Source organism: Carettochelys insculpta, chromosome 4 (assembly GCF_033958435.1).
Source record: "Carettochelys insculpta isolate YL-2023 chromosome 4, ASM3395843v1, whole genome shotgun sequence".
Lineage (NCBI taxonomy): Eukaryota > Metazoa > Chordata > Testudines > Carettochelyidae > Carettochelys > Carettochelys insculpta.
The window spans coordinates 46,388,250-46,399,579 of record NC_134140.1 but is presented as its reverse complement, the minus strand read 5'-3'; positions in this window follow the sequence as shown (position 1 = coordinate 46,399,579).

Genomic DNA, 11,330 nt, shown 5'->3' with positions numbered 1-11,330 from the left:
GATTAAGCCAAAAAAAGGGGAAGACAAGGAAGGGGAGAAATATTTACATGGGGGGGCAGGTATCATAAAATAACAGGGGTCTAATACAAACTATATACAAAACACAAGTAAAAGGGGATATGTACAAAGGGGGGGGGCCACGTCCTGGGCCCAGCACCCCCTAATGTCCAGCGCTGGGGGTTGGCGGCTGCGACCCGCGCCTCGGCCTCAGCCCTGGCCGGGGCTGGCTGGGGGCCGGGCGGACCAGCAGATATGGCCAGCGGGTGTCAGCAGGCCCCAGGTCCCCCTTGGCAGAAGGCCCCTTGGTGGTGGACGGCGGTGCGACGGCAGGTGGAGCGGCGGGTGGAGCAGGCAGGGCGGGCAAAGCGGCGGCCAGTGCTGCATGGGGGGCCAGGTAGTTGGCTATGCGCTCGAAAGTGCGCATAAAGGCCCCCCATGCCTCCTGGCGCCAGGCCAGTGCCCGCTCCTGCAGAGGGAGCCACCGCTCCTCAACCTGCAGGCGCTGCTCCGAGACCTCCCGCTGTCGCCAGAGGATCACCTGCAGCTGGGGGTCTGTCGCCATCTGTGGGTGGTGCTGGGTCCGCCGTCGTCCCCGCCCTGGGGCTGGTTGGTGCTCCACCGAGGGGCTGGCCTGGAGTGATAGCCCTGGTGGGCTCTTCAGGACCACTGACACCTCGCCGGCGCTCTCCGGTCCCTCCAATGGTGCAGCTGTGGAACACGGGGGGAAGAAGAGTGGAGACAGCCGTTAGTGTGGCCCCCGAGCTGTGGCCCTTGTCCCCCTACCCCTCTGCTGCTGGTTCCCCGTCCCTGGGAGATGCTGCTGCTGATGATGGGTGTCCCACCCCCTCCCCCTGGGGGACCCTAGGTTCCGCTCTCCCCATCCCCAGGGATGGGGCATGGCACTGTCGTGCTGGGGGGGCAGGGGCTGATGCACTCTTCTGAGGGACATGCCACTGCTGTCCTTGGGGCCATGGTCATCTGGGCATGTGGAGGGCCCTGGTCATGTCTGTTGCCCCCGCCCCTCAACCGCGAGGGTGTGCACTGGGGGGTACATACCTGATGGTCCACTCCCACGGTCAGGGGACACCCTGTGGGCGGACGCCCTGCTGGAGCTCTGGGACTGCAGCGCGATGTGGAGCCCCCCATCGCTGGAGGAGGATCCCCCCACACCTCCTCCTCCGGCATCCCGGGGTGGGCTCCTGGGGGGGGGCCCTGGGTGCGGGGCTTGTTTCCGGGGCAGACTCCGCCTCTGGGGCCTGCTGGGGCTCGTCAGCCGAGGTGTCAAGGGTGGCCGGAGGGGAGGAGGTGTGCTGGGGGCCCAGGATTTCCCTGAGCTCTCTGTAAAAGTGGCAAGTGATGGGGGCGGCCCCAGATCGGCTGGCCGCATCCCGGGCCCGGGCATAACCCTGCCGCAGCTCCTTAACCTTACTCCTGACATGGTCAGGAGTGCGGGCAGGGTGACCCCGGGCGGCCATGCCCTCGGCCAGATGAGCGAACGCATCCGCGTTCCGCCTCTTGCTCCCCATTACCTGGAGCACCTCCTCCTCGCTCCAGAGCCCCAGCAGGTCCCGAAGCTCGGCCTCTGTCCAGGAGGGGCCCTGCTGCCTCTTCCCGGGCTGACTGCCAGCCTGGGAGCCCTGTCTCCCCTTGGGGGGGTGCTCTGGGGTCGCTTGGGGGGCTGGCAGGCGGCCATCGCAGCAGGGGGGTGTCTCTGGGCTGCTGTGAGATGTGCAGGCTGGCTGCGTGGCTGTGCTGCCGCCTGCACACTCTAGGAAGGCAGGGGGCGGGGAGCTTTAAAGGGCCGCTGCACGCGGCGATCATCGAGCTCAGGGCTGGAGAGAGCGTCTCTCAACCCCTCAGCTGATGGCCGCCATAGCGGACCCCGCTATTTCGATGTTGTGGGACGTGCATCAGCTACACGGGCCCTACTTCGATGGGGATAGCGACTTCGATGTCTCGCTGCCTTACGTCGATGTCAACTTCAAAATAGCGCCCGCCACGTGTAGTCGTGGCAGGCGCTATTTCGAAGTTGGCGCGGCTACTTCGAAGTGTCCGGCACGTGTAGATGCGGCTTAACTAACACTCAGAGAATGAGTTAACATCAAATGTCAGAACAATAATTTGGCAGGCATAAGGATAATCTGAACTCATATCACAGAGAAGTAATGTATCAGGTAAAGGGGAAATCCTGCTTTTACCAAAATCCACATACTAAGGCTTTAAACAGCATTGCCAAAGAGCTGAATTAAGGGGAGGAAAATATGCCATTTGAATGAGGAATACAGGAAGTAATGCTGAATTTTACTCTTAGAAAATCCTGGCCACCTGGTGTGTGAAACAAGGCACTTACATTCATTTTTAACACTTAATATATGGATAGGTGGACTGCCAAAGGACCACTTGGCTAATCTCTCGTACAGAGGCATGCCCCAAGACCATGATCTGATGGGTTTTAAGTGGGAATGGGAAGTGACTTTCTAGGAAGAAGTACTGTGGAAAGGGATTTCGGGGTCATAGTGGACCACAAGTTGAATATGAGTCAACAGTATGATGCTGTTGCAAAAAAAAAAACAAAAAACAAAAAAAAACCACAACATGATTCTGGTTTGTATTAACAGGAGTGTTTTGAGCAAGACATGAGAAGTTATTCTTCTGCTCTACTCAGCGCTCATTGGTCCTCAGTTGGGGTAATGTGTGCAGTTTGGGCACCACATTTCAAGTTCTGTGTTTCTATGATTCCCTGTGGGGGCTCTCTTGTTGCTGCGTTTCCATCTCCAGAGTAGTGAGGAAAAGACCAGTGTTTCTTCCTTAGTTGCTCATGAGCAGGAATCCAGAGGGATTTGGGGCCTGCAGCTCTCCTGCTATTAAGAAACACGATGGGATCACAGGGCCACAGCCATGGAATTGGGGAGGGAACGTCGGCGTGCTAAGGCACCAGAGTACCAAAATGTTGCCCTGATTGTTATAGCCTTGTCATCAGCATGAAAGGTAAATGAGTAGGAATTTGCTAGACAAGTCTGTGATGTCTTTTATCTTGATGATCAGCACAAATAGTCACCTTGAATTAAGAAAGTCAGTGGGAATCATGACCATATGTGAAAAGGCAGAAATGGCAAAATATTCTGAGTAACAGAGTGACACTGTCACTTAACAACTTATAAAAAATGGACATTTCTATGTTCTGGCTTGGGAGACCATCAACAGATACTGTAATATCCCTAAATACAGAAGCTTTACTCTTTATATATCAAAATCCCTCTAGGCTGTATCATAGAAAATTAAGAAGACCAGATTTTTGATAAAGGAAAGATCTCTTGTTATGTGACATTCATCCTCTACAGTCCATTTGGTGGGACACTGGCATGTCAGAGTTATTTTCTACTTTACTTTTCAGCATTTACAAGTCTAGCACATTCTATTCAGCCATACAGGAGACTATTTTGTCCCCACAAGCCAAATTAAGTTCTTAGTATGTAAAGCGAAATTAGTGGCTTTTCATGCGCTAACCAGTTCAGGTTAGAATTAGTTAAAATTCCCTTGGTGTGCTGAATGAGTGTTGACACAGTTTTCTGGATTTATGATTTCAAAACAGTTCAAGCATAGTTATAGGCTGTATCATTTTAACAAACTACATATTGAAGAGAATGTTTGACCAGTAAACATTATTGATTAGAGGAGTTTTATTGCTAATGAATCTTCTTTTGCACAACAATGTGACATTTTTCAGTGTTTTTTCATCCTAGTGTTATCAGATTAATCTTTCAGGAAGATTCTAAATCTTACAGATATTTTGCAAGTGAGATATTATGGTGGGGGGGTACATACATCAGAAGCTTAAAAAAGTAAATTGTCTTATATGAGACATGAATCCAGGATCTGAACATTCCCAGATGTTGAACAGAACTTGAATCAGAACTTTGTGCATTAAATCCATGAGTTATACTGAGGTTTATGGTTATTATTGAAAAAAACAGTTAGCGGTTAAGTGTAAAACATGTTTAGTTCTTTATTACCACTGTTATTATTTTATTTTGAGTTAATTGCTATCCTTGCTACTGCCTCCCCCCAGAAAAAAATCAAACCTCTAAAACTGACATATCACAGGTTTGGTCTGACTAGCTTGTGTAGATCTGATTATTGTTACAAACTGTGAGAGGGAGAGCAAAGAAAAGAATGGCGTCTCTTCCATAGTCCTCTTAAAAATAACTAACTATAACATTTCTTGCCTTCTGGTTTTTAGAGTAATTGATAAACGTAATAGATAGGTCGGTCCTGAGCCTCTATTACTGCTGGAGAATGGTGAAATAAAAAATAAATAAAAAAGCCTAGTAGGATTATGAATAATCCAAGATATACAGTTAAGACAATTAATGTGGTTGTTTTGGAGGAGGTGGGGGAAGGGGAAGAAGCAGGGTGCAGATGGGAAGTGTGAGCAGGGGAGTTGCAGGAGAGGGTTGTGGGGTCTGGATGGGAGAGAGAGAAAGTTCTGGGGGGAGGAGTTAACGTAGGGGAGGGGTCTGGAAGGGAGGGTCAGGTTGTGGGCAGGGGTCTGGCAGGGATGGTGCAGGAAGGAGGTGAGAGTGAGTGTCTGGATGGGAGGGCATGTATGAGCTGTCCAGAGTGGAGGATCTGGACAATGGGCTGAGGGAACATCAGCAACCAGCAGTGGAGCCCAGAGCTGCTTCCTGCACCCCAGCCCCTAACAGAGTGCTTGGTCTGGATCTAGAGCATAGCTTGCCTGATCCGGAGCGTGAGACTCAGGGCTCCACACCATCCACCCTATCATGGGCCAGATGCCACTGAGTCTCAGTGTCCGGATCTGGACAAGCTGCCATCTGGATCTGGACTGTGGGTGGGGGTTTCTCACCCCTGCTATAGAATAAGAAAAATATGTCCAAAGTATTGATGATTATATCTTTAAACTAATTGGCATTAATCGAAGCTATAGAACCAAATTCTGCCTTTGCCTTCCAATATCCAAACTCCAGTGATGTCAATGGGGATTATATCTCTGAATACAAAAATTGTCTCTTTGATATTTAAAAGCATTTTTCCATGTCACATGTAGCTAAATTTAAGATAGCTGCACCACCACAAAAGACTACTGACACACCATTGGTGGAGAAGGAGATGGCTCAGGGGGCCACTAGGCAGCTGGTCACTTCTGGCAGCAGGCAGGGCTCTACTCCTGCTCCCAACCCTCCCACCATCAGGAGCAGGGAGAAACTGGGAACTGTTGTGCTGTTCTGGATACAGGAGATAAGGAACCACCCCTTACCACAGAAGCAGAGAAGTCTTGTACCCCCAAGGCTGGGAGTTCTGCTGCCAGCACTACAAGGAAGAAATGTAGGATAGTGGTGGTCAGAGACTCTCTTCTGAGGGGGACGGAGGCACCCATCTGTCATTCCGACATGCCCTCGCGGGAGGTATGCTGCTTGCCAGGAGTCCATATCCGAGACATTACAGAGGCATTGTCAAGGATTATTCAGCCTGTTGACTACTACCCCATGCTACTCATCCATGTGGGCATGAATAACACTGCCAGGTGTAACCTTGAGCAGATCAAGCGTGACTACAGGGCTCTGGGAGTACAGGTGAAGGAGCTGGGAGTGCATGTGGTGTTCTCAATCCTTCCTGTCAATGTTAGGGGCCCAGGCAGAGACAGGTGCATCCTGGAGGTGAATGCCTGGCTGTGAGGATTGTGTTGCCAGGAGCACTTTGGCTTCCTCGATCATGGGATGCTGTTCCAAGAAGGAATGCTAAGTGGTGATGAGGTTCACCTTTCAAAAAAGGCCATATTTGGATCAAGACTAGCTAACCTGTAGCATTGGCTACTGTCGGCAGACAGGATACTGGGCTAGATGGACCTTTGGTCTGACCCAGTATGGCCATTCTTATGTTCTTATGTTCTAACCTAGTGTGGAGGGCTGTAGACTAAGTTCAATGAGGACAGGCAACCAAAGCTCACAGGTAAGTAAAAAACCTGGAGACCTGGGAGTTGGGTTGGAAATGAGAGGGATCATGGGCTATAGTAGCAGAGAAAAAAGAGGAACTAGGCAGAACTGGGAGGGAAAAGTAAATAAATGTCTTAGATGCCTATATCCAAATGCAAGAAGTATGGATAATAAGCAGGAAGAACTTGAAGTCCTAATAAATAAATACAACTATGACATAACTGGTATCAGAGAGACTTGGTGGGATAATACACACCACTGGAATATTGGTAAAGAAGGGTACAGCTTACTCAGGAAGGACAGAAGGTGCCAACACAGAAGACGTGTTGTCTTATATATTAAAAACGTGCACACCTGGACTGAGTTGGAGATGGATGCAGGAGACAGAGGCATTGCAAGTCTCTGGGTTAGGTTAAAAGGGGTAAAAACAAGTGTGAATCATGCTAGGGGGTCTATTACAGACCACCTGTCCAGGTAGAGGAGGTGGATGAGGCTTTTTCTAAGCAACTAACAAAATCATCCAAGGTGCAGGATTTGGTGGTGATTGGGGACTTCAACTATCCAGACATATCTTGGGAAACTAACACAGCAAGGCACAGACTATCCAGAAAGTCCTTGGACTGCATTGACGACAATTTTTTTATTTCAGAAGGTGGAAAAAGATACTGGGGAGGAGCAGTTCTAGATCTGATTTTAACAAATAAAGAGGAACTGGCTAAGAATTTGAAAGTGGAAGGCAGCTTGGGAGAATGTGACCATAAAATCATAGAGTTCATGATTGTAAGAAATGGTGAAAGGGAGGACAGCAAAACAGAGACAATGGATTTTAGGAAGGCAGATTTTGGTAAACTCAGAGAACTGGTAAGTAAGGCCCCATGGGAAGCAAGACAAGAAAAACAACTGAAGAGAGTTGTCAGTTTTTTGAAAGGATGTTATTAAGGGCTCAGAAGCAAGCTATACCAATGCATAGGAAGGATAGAAAGTATGGTAAAAGACTGCCCTGGCTTAGCTGTGAGATCTTGAATGATCTCAAAATCAAAAAGGAGTCATATAGAAAGTGGAAGTTAGAAGAAATTACAAAGGATGAATAAAAGCAGACAATACATGCATGCAGAGAGAAGATTAGAAAGGCAAAGGCACAAAACGAGCTCAAACTGGCTAGAGACATAAAGAGGAACAAGAAGACATTCTATAAATTTATTGGAAGCAAGAGAAAGACCAAGGATAGGGTAGGTCAACTACTCAGTGAGGAGGGAGAAACAAAATCAGGAAACTTAGAAATGGCAGAGGTGCTTAATGACTTCTTTGTTTCGGTCTTCACCATGAAGTCTGATGCAGAAATGCTTAACATGGTGAATGCTTAACATGATGGGAAGGGCGTAGGTTTAGAGGGTAAAATAAAAAAAGGACAAGTTTAAAATTATTTAGAAAAATTAGATGTCTGCAGCTCACTGGGGTCTGATAAAATGTCTTCAAATACTCAAAGAGCTGATAGGGGAGATATTGGAACCTTTAGCTATCATCTTTGAAAAGTCCTAGAAGTCAGGAGAGATTCCAGAAGCCTAGAAAAGGGCAAATATAGTTCAGCTCATCTACAAAAAAGGGGAAAAGAACAACCCAGGAAACTACAGGCCAATCAGTTTAACTTCTGTGCTGGGAAAGATAATGGAGCAAATAATTAAGGAATTCATCTGCAAATATCTGGAAGAAAATAAGGTAGTAAGTAACAGCTAGCATGGATTTGTAAAGAACAAATCATATCAAACCAATCTGATAGCTTTCTTTGACATGATAACAAGACTTGTGGATAAGGGAGAGTGGTGCATGTCGTATACCTAGACTTTAATAAGGCATTTGATATGGTCTTGTGTAATCTCCTTATCAATACACTAGGCAAATACAACTTGGATGGGCTTACTATAAGGTGGGTGCATAACTGGCTGGATAATGTTCTCTGAGAGTAGTTATTAATGGTTTGCAGTCATGCTGGAAGGGCATAACAAGTAAGGTTCTTCAGGGGTCTGTTTTGGGACAGGTTCCATTCAATATTTTTATCAACAATTTAGATATCAGCATAGAAAGTAAGTTTGCAGATGATACAAAGTTGGGAGGGGTTGCAACTACTTTGGGGGATAGGGTCAGAATTCAAAATGATCAGGGCAAACTGGAGAAATGGTCTGAGGTAGACAGGATGAAGTTTAATAAAGACAAAGGCAAAGTACTCCACTTAGGAAAACACAATCAGCTTCATACATACAAAATGGAAAGCGACTGTCTAGGAAGGAGTACTGCGGAGAGGGATTTAGGGGTCATAGCGGACCACAAGCTAAATATGAGTCAACAGTGTGATTGATGCTGTTGCAAAAAAAGTAAACATGATTCTGGGATACATTAACAGAATAGCTGAGAGCAAGAGAAGGAAAATTATTCTTCTGCTCTACTCAAAGGTCATTAGGTCTCAATTGGAGTACTGTGTTAATTTCTGGGTACCACATTTTAAGAAAGATGTGGAGAAACTGGAGAAGGTCCAGAGAACAGCAACAAGAATGACTAAAGGTCTAGATAACATGAGCTGTGAGGGATGACTGAAAGAACTTGGCTTATTTAGTTTAGAAAAGAGAAGACTTATTGGGGACATGATAGCGGTTTTCATGTACCTCAAAGAGGATTACAAGGAGAGGGAGAAAAATTGTTCTCCTTGGCCTCTGAGAATAGGACAAGGATCAATGGGCTTAAACTACGGCAAGGGAGGTTTAGGTTGGACATTATGAAAAACTTCCTAACTGTCAGGGTGGTTAAACACTGGAATAAATTGTTCAGGGAGGTTGTGGAATCTCCAGCACTGGAGATATTTAAGAGCAGGTTAGACAGACATCTATTGGGGATGGTCTACACAGTGCTTTGTCCAGCCCTGAGGGCAGAGGACTGGACTCAATAACCTCTCGAGGTCCCTTCCAGTCTATTGTTCTATGATTCTATAATTATTGTACATCCATGTCATCACCGTTACTCACCACAGAGTTGGAAAACAGATGTTCCAGAGTTGAATAGAAAGTGACAGAAGGAGGAATGGAAATAACTAAAGAGATCCATCCTGCAAGTATGGCTAGATAAAATCCAAATAATTTTTTAAAAGTTAATAATTTTACCCCCTCCATCTGCAGAGAGTATAAATTAATGAAGTGGCAGCACCATAGACTGCCCTGCAGCTGAAGCGATTGAGGGCCAACCAGTAAAAAATGCTTAGTAAGGAATTCTCTGGTTTGCTGCACAGAATTGGCACCAACAAGATGAAAACATCTTCTACATTCTAAGTTTCATTTCACTGTGGGATATGAATGTTGCTGTTTCAAATTTCCATTTAGTATTAAACCTTAGAAGTGATGCCTCAGACAGCAAACATGCTGATTCTAACACCTGTCCTTCAGTGACACCAAACATTTTTCTTGGGCTATAGTTCTTTTGAGCAACATTGGTATCACCAGTATGCAAGGCTTGTAGCATTACCATGAAGATGCCAGAAGCCTACTCAGTGATGACTCCTGTATTAATTAAAGCTACAGATCTAAGCTAAAATGCCTGTTACTATGGTTCCCAATATCCAAGATAAAGAAGTACTGAAGTCTATAGAAAAAAATGTTCTGTTCCTCATTCCACTATATAGAAGTGTGTGGATTTAAATGGTAAGATTTTATATTATTTTGGTGGGGGATGGACCATAACATTGTGTTCAGGTGCAATTCTTGGAGCACTATAACAGGTGCTATTCTTTCTTTAAAAGGTATAGACATAAACACAGTCAAGCTTGAGATCAATTTGATATCTGCTGGCAAGGTTTTATAGCCATTGTCCTGCCACTTAGGGCTTGTCTACACAAATTAATGATCTCTAGGAGGTGTAATCTCTAAAGTGCACAAACATGCTGGGTGTTAATTAATCTGTGTAGACCCGTGGTGGTGCCCTTTAATGCATACCAGCAGGTTCTCCACAGACCATTAGTACATTTTAATGTGCTTTAGAAATCACACCCCATAACATGCATTATCTGACCATGCCCACAGACACAGATACTCTAAGCTTGGACTTTCAATCTGAATGGTCCCTGTGAACTGTATTTCTCTTGCAGGATTAGAAGGGCCCAGAAGTAGTCATCCTATAATCCATTCACGGTCATAAGACAAGGTCACGCCAGAGGGCTAGGAGGGAGATAAATTAGCCATAGATTGAAGAGGTCCTTGTTCCCAGAGTAAACTAACACAGGCTGATCTCTATAACCAGCAGGAACCTGCTAGACTCAATCAGGGCAATCAGGCCAATTAAAATACCTGAACCCAATTAGAAGGCTTGCAGAATCGGTTGAGCCGTGTTAATCAGGACAGCTGGAACCAGCCCTCAGCATCCCCTGGACTATAGCACTGGACCCCTCCCGAGCCTGAGAGTGCTGCACAGTGCTCTGGCAGTGATTTAAAGGGGCCAGGGTTCTGATTGCTGCCAGGAGCTCCAGACCATTTTGCATCTCCAGGCTCCAGGGCAACTGCCCCCTTTACTCTATTACCAGTTCCATGCTCCCCCTCACTCCACCCCTCTGTTGCAGGGTTTGTGTGAAGTATGCTACTACGTGTTCAGCCTTTCTGTCAGAGCTGTTTAACATCAGGGAGAGAGAATTGCAGGTGCTAAGCTAGTGGTTCTCAACCAGGGCTACACACAGGTCTTCTGTGGGTACATCATCTCATCTAGATATTTTCCTAGTTTGTCAACAAGCTACACAAAAAGCACTAACAAAGTGAGTACAAACTAAAATTTCATGAACACTTAAGCTAAGGCCTTTGGCTAACCAACAGAAGCAGACACAAGCTGAGAAACATGCAGTCATGTCTTGACAGGTACTATACCAGTCACATTGAAACAGGGCACTTGGGTCTGGGAGAAAGGCAATCCAGTCTATCACCTCCAGCCAAAGAGCTTAGAAGATTTAAAGAAAACTTAGGTTGATAGCTTTCTGTCTGGCAAAGACCCGTTTATCAATATTGAGAGGTGTGAAATCCTCATTTCTTTGTTTTGTTATTATGCTCCCCATGTCTCTATTGTCTGTATTAACTTCGTCTGGTGTTTTAATTGTTTGTCTGACATATAATGAATTTTACTGGGTGTAAACCCATTAAGGTGGTGGGATGTAATTGGTTAGATAATCATGTTACAATATGTTAGGATTGGTTAGTTACGTTTCAGTAGAACAATTGGTTAAGTTATAGCTGAAATATTGCTTTATAACTTGGGGACAAACAGGATGTAAATGGGTAAAAAACAAAAAAAAAGGGGGAAAAAGTAAAGGAAGTTGGATCATGAAGTTAACCCCAATAAATGTCAAATTGTTTG